The sequence below is a fragment of the Coptis chinensis genome, chromosome 2 (assembly GCF_015680905.1).
Source record: "Coptis chinensis isolate HL-2020 chromosome 2, ASM1568090v1, whole genome shotgun sequence".
In the NCBI taxonomy this organism is placed as follows: Eukaryota; Viridiplantae; Streptophyta; class Magnoliopsida; order Ranunculales; family Ranunculaceae; genus Coptis; species Coptis chinensis.
In genome coordinates this window covers 54743746-54749745 of record NC_141457.1, presented here as the reverse complement: position 1 = coordinate 54749745, position 6000 = coordinate 54743746, and positions in this window count along the sequence as shown.

Genomic DNA, 6000 nt, shown 5'->3' with positions numbered 1-6000 from the left:
AGTCCAAGGCAAAAGCAAAATCTAGAAGTAAGCAACATAGCAGGCGAGCACACCGTGAGATGCAACATAGCGAAGTTACTCCTCAAGTCGAAAGTCAAGAAGCCATAGGAGTAGTATTTACATAATAACAAATCAAAGACATCATCAAGAAAACAATGAGCAATGCAGGTGTGGCTGAAACTCGATGGAAAGACCTAGCAGTAAACGAAGATATCGTTGGGCAATTTTCTCAGATCATACAAAATGCAACATATCAGGATGGCTTCAAATAACCATATCTTCCTAACTTTGATGAAGTAGGAGGTGACCCGAATGATCATGTCATGGAATTTAAATGCAGACTAATTCTCTGGCATGGAGATGACTGATAAGAGCCCAAAATTATAGTTTTAACCCTTTAACAATAATACTTTTAGACCAATTATGTGAGTAATAAATAAGAGTTAATGCTGATTACGTGTTTTTATGTATTCCAAGCATTAGAGTCAATTATGCGCAGAAATGTATCACTTTTGTGAGATAAAGGAACAAAGGTTGGTTACTAAGAAGTTCTGTGATTAAAAGCCAAGATTCAAGGAGAAAAAGCCTTTTTAAAGCCCAGTCAAAGCTGAAAAGTCAAAGTCAACGCGGGCAGAAACAGTGAACAAAAAAGTCATTAAAACTTCCGACTACCGTATCTTTGGACTTAGAACTCAGAATTGGGCCTACCTTATGTCAAAACTACCGTCTTGGAAAGATCTTTCTAATTGTCCAAACCTTGACCCAATCAGAGTAGCAGAAGTGGACGAAAAATCTGTTGAAGTCAAATCTAGCTAAAAAGACCTCTGTGGATTGAAAAAATTAGGTTTTGGGCTCGATTTCCCTACCCAAAACATGGCTCCAGGCCCATGCACGAAATTAGGAATCTCTTTCTCTTCTTGAGGGGAGGAAAGAGGCAGACTCATTAGCTAAACCTAGATTAGAAAATAAATTAGTTAGACTCCATTAATTAGTTTTATTTACTTGTTTTTAATTCAGTTGTTGAATTAATACTCTTTTATTTCGTTAGATCAATAAAGTTAGTTGTCACTCATAATCTAGTTTTAATTATTAAATCACTTAGATCTAATTTTGATCATTTAGTTATTAATCATTTCTTAGTTGTTAATTTAGTTTTGAATTCTTGATTAGATAAATATAGTAAATTTATAATCTTTATATCATGTCTTGCTTGAATTCATATAGAAATGATAGTTTAATGACTCAAGGCTAAAACCTCTATTAGAGGGGTTTGAGGAAGCCTTGATGAAAACTTGATTTTGTTAGCTTAGAAATCGTCATGATATTCCATTCTATTCTAGAAAACAATTAGTTCACCATGAAAATGGGTTTGATTGTTTCACATAATAGTTGTTAGTTGGTAGAGATTACCATTAACAATTAGGGATTAGGAAGACCAAATTGGTATGCGAAAATATTTCAATTCGGATTACAATAATTTTTCGTTAATAAATTAAGTCGAGTTAAGGTGGAATCAAATCCCCCTAATTCCTTCTCATATAGTCAAATTAATAATTCCGTAGTTTGAATTATCATATCTTGTTTAGTATAATTTCCATCGTAGTATAATTTCTATCGTTACTCTTATTGATTTTGATAGACTGATAATCGTAGTTAACTTAGAATTCTAAAGAACTAGGAGTGGAATGAATCTTCTATTCCAACTATATTGCAATAGCATCGAGTGTAGAAAACTTTGATAAGCGTAAGCTAGAAAATAGTTCTAGTTTTACTTGCGTTTGAGTCTCGTTACTTATTCGTAGGTAAAACTAGCATTTTTGCCTTTTATCAAATGGTGTCGTTGCCATCTTAGTTCTATTTAGAATTGTTTACATTAGTATTGTTAGTCTTTTCAAAGTCCCATTAAACCCACCCACCCTTGTTTGCTTCTAACAGTGATTGTCAGGTTCAGAAACTATTTTTTTTTTCAAAAAACAAGCCTGAGCGTGCCCCGCGCCCATACAAAGCTAACTTCGAGCTCCCCTAGCACTGAAGCGCCTGGAACTCTAATTGGACTTGAGCGCGACCCACGCCCTACCAAGAAAAAGTTCGGGCGCCCCTTGCGCTGAAGCGCCTGGAACTCGAGTTGGACCTGGGCGCAACCCGCGCCCTACCTAGGCTAATTCTAAGCGCGACCCACGCCCTCTTCTTGAAAAGCCTGATTTTCACTGGTTAGTTCAAACTTCCTTTATTTCAAGTTATTCAGCGTTTCTAACTTGTTACATACATTGAGCTCGCGTATACAAGACACTATTTATATGCGAAGCAAGGAGGCACTCAGGTACTTCTTTCTTCCGCTCCTCGCATCTCCTGTTAGAGGTTTATACTAGCATATCATGATTGTTTTGAGTGTTGTCGTGTTTAGTTAAGATTGGTCTTAGCCTTGCATGAGATTAAGGTCAGGTAGAAGAAAAATGCCTAACGTAATCAACCGGCAACGTCAACAAACACGCCTTTCTAGTATACCACTCACTACACCTCTAGCTAATATACTACACACTCCACCTGAAATAATGGCTGAAGAAAAAGAGTCTCCTCTCTTTGACTTTAACAAAGCCTTGAACGATATCCTAAAATATTGCATCGTTCTTGCAGACCCAGTGGGGGATTTCCGAATCCCCTCAAATATATTTAATTTGTTACCCGTTTTTCATGGGTTAGACCATGAAAAACCTTATCAGCACATGTGTAGGATTGAACAAGTCCTTACTATATTCCACCATCCTACGATTGATGCTGAACAAATTAAACTGAGGGTGTTTCCTTTCACCTTAGCCGATAAGACGGCGTCTTGGTTAACTGCCCAAACGTCTAATTCTGTGGACTCATGGGCCAAACTTGTTCAACTATTTATGGAACATTTTTACCCACTACTGAAGACAGATGAAATGCTTTCCAAGATTCATTTCTTTCAACAGAATCCTCATGAATTATTTTCAGAGGCTTGGAATCGTTTCACCGATCTTCTTATAGAGTGTCCACACCATAACCTCGCGAAAGACACGTTAGTTCGTGCCTTTTTCAAAGGACTATTACACCACCATAAAGAAGTCCTTGACATAATTAATGGGGGTAGTTTCCTAAGTAAAGGAGCTTCAGAGGCTTATAAATTTTTAGAAGATCAAACAAAGCATAATAATAATTGGGGGGATAGTGACGATATCTCCCGCTCCGCTAGTTCTTCTACAACAGTTAAGGCCGCCGGTATGTTTGAGATTAAACCCGATCCTAAGCTTAAAACTTTAATCGAATCTCTAACTAAAAAGGTAGAGGCTATTTCTGTTTAGCAAAAGCCTATCCCCATCATGAATGTCAACTCTAATCCATGTAATTTCTGTTTAAGTCCTGAGCATCCCGACTCCTATTGTCCTCTCGCCTATGAACAACAAAGTTCACAGCAAGACAATGTGTATTCCATTAATAGTGAACTTAACGCACCTTGGAGACAAAATCCCAACTACAGTTGGCGAAATAATCAACAAGCTACACCTCTAGCGTATAATAATCAAAACGTTAGGAAAGCAAACAATTACAATCAAGCTCCACCGAGACAAAGACAAGGTCAAGATAATTATAATAATTATAATAATAATAATTATAATGCTAATAGAGGTATCGTTCCGGTTAATCACAACTATCACAACCCACCCATTAATAATCAACGTGACATAGTTCCTGTCCCACAACCTATAGCTAACACTCCTCCACAACCGGATCATTTCGACGCCTTTATGCAAACCCAACAACAAATTTTACAAGCCATCCAACTTTCCTTACAGTAGTTAGCACAAGAGAAAGTACAACCAAAAGGTGTGTTTCCAGGTCAAGCGATACCTAATCCTAAAACAACAAACATAGCCTTTGAGGTAAACGGTAATACTAGTAAGGAAAATACAAACGTAGGTGAGCTAAATGCCATCACCACTCTCCGTTCTGGCAGAGTGGTTGATAACGCAGTAACTATGCCTATAGTTACCCCACCAGTAGTCCCTATACTAGATATTGAACTAGATACCGAAGTAATAATTGAAGATCCTACTCCAGTAGAGGTACCAGTTAAACCACAACCTAAGAAACAAAAAGCCAAGGTTAAACATCCTGTTGATCCATATGCTAAATATAGAGAGAAACCACCGTTTCCCCACAGATTAGCTATGTTGAAGAAGGATACAAATTTTGATGAAATTAGGGAGGTTTTTAAAAATCTAACGATAAACCTACCTTTTCTCAAAAAGATTAAAAAGTTACCTCACCATGCTAAGTTTCTCAAAGAGTTGTGCACTACTAGACGTAAGACAAATATTCCTAAGGACGCCTTTTTAACTGAACAATTTCCAACTTTATCAGAACATAATGGAATCGTTAAGTACGAGGACCCTAGTCGTCCTACTGTACAATGTACCTTAGGAGATTCCCACACGACCACCGCTTTATTAGACCTGGGGGCGAGTATTAACTTACTCCCGTATTATTTATATAAATAAATAGGTCTACAGGAGATGCAACCTACTAAAATGACATTGCAATTAGCTGATCGGTCCATTAAGTATCCTAAGGGTGTTGTCGAAAACATGCTTGTTAAGGTTCAGGATTTCTACTATCCAGCTGATTTCATTATCCTCGACACAGAAGTCGCTAACGACCCTGTTCCTTTCATTTTATGGCGTCTTTTCTTCGCTACTACCAATGCGCTCATAAACTGTCGCGATGGTTCGATGTCCATGTCTTTTGGCCATCTTTCTGTTGAGATAAATGTTTTTAAAACAACAAAATAGTTCCCATATATGACTTCAGATGGAGAGGTTAGCATGATCGGGAGCTTAGCTCAAGATTATTTCAAAACCACATTTCCTGATAATCAAATGCACAAATTCCTTTCTTTTGGAAGTTCTAACTTCGCCGAGAACTCCCTGGAAGTCGAGGAAGATTTCCTTCATCTTTTTTGCAACTCTTCCTTGCCACCTCACAAGTCCCACCCTACCAACATCCATTCATCCCTTGACGCTATGACGGAAGATGAATTTTTCACCCTCTATCCCAGTGATTCTTTTGACCCACCTATTGAGGAATGTCTTGTATATCTCAAGGCTTATGATGATCTAAACTTGAGAGCTCTAGCTGAGCCCCATTCATCTACTTCACATCATCCTGTCACTCATTCATCTTCCCTCACCAATTTTCCCCACTTTCCACCATTTCAAAGGAACCTTGAGTTTGCACTTGACCCTATTGCTTCTTCTGTGCTTAATGATTTTCTAAATCCTCATAATACGGGAATAATTCTCAAGGAAAAGGCACTTGACACCTTCATTTTCAGAATTTAGAGAGTTCCTACCTACACCATGAATGAGTTTTGTGCTAAGCCCACATTCCCATTTTTTCCATTCTTTCCTTCTAAACCTTATACATATCCAACATATCTTCCACAAACATCTATTTTCTCACGTTCATTCACTTGGACACCCTTTCATTCAAAGATGAAGAAGAAGGTGCATGCTCAGTTACGTTCTAGGTCTATCAGACTTTGCTTTTATTTCACTAGTTGCGTCGTCGAAAATCTTGGTGCTTGATTCTATTTGAAGGTGCATTCCATGTTAATTATTTATAGCAAGATCCACAACTATTTTGGTTGTTGATATATGGTAAACTACATGTTCATTATATACATATGTAAGAGATAAAGTCTTGAGTATCTGACTATAAAAGACTCATTTTATTATTTGGTGTACTCCATTCTAATCTTATATTTTGGAAAGTGCACCATTCAGGAAACCGGGCCCTCCCTATAGAGTGTGTGGCTGTAAGTACTGGATCCTAAGTCCACGTTTAACGTAATTCACGCTTTCCACTCTTGCATGTTTTCTCGGTTTCTGAGTCATGTTCCTGATAGGGTTATATACTAAAAGCATTACTTTTGTATTAACTCTAATTCTTTATATTTTGAATGAGAATTATATGGGC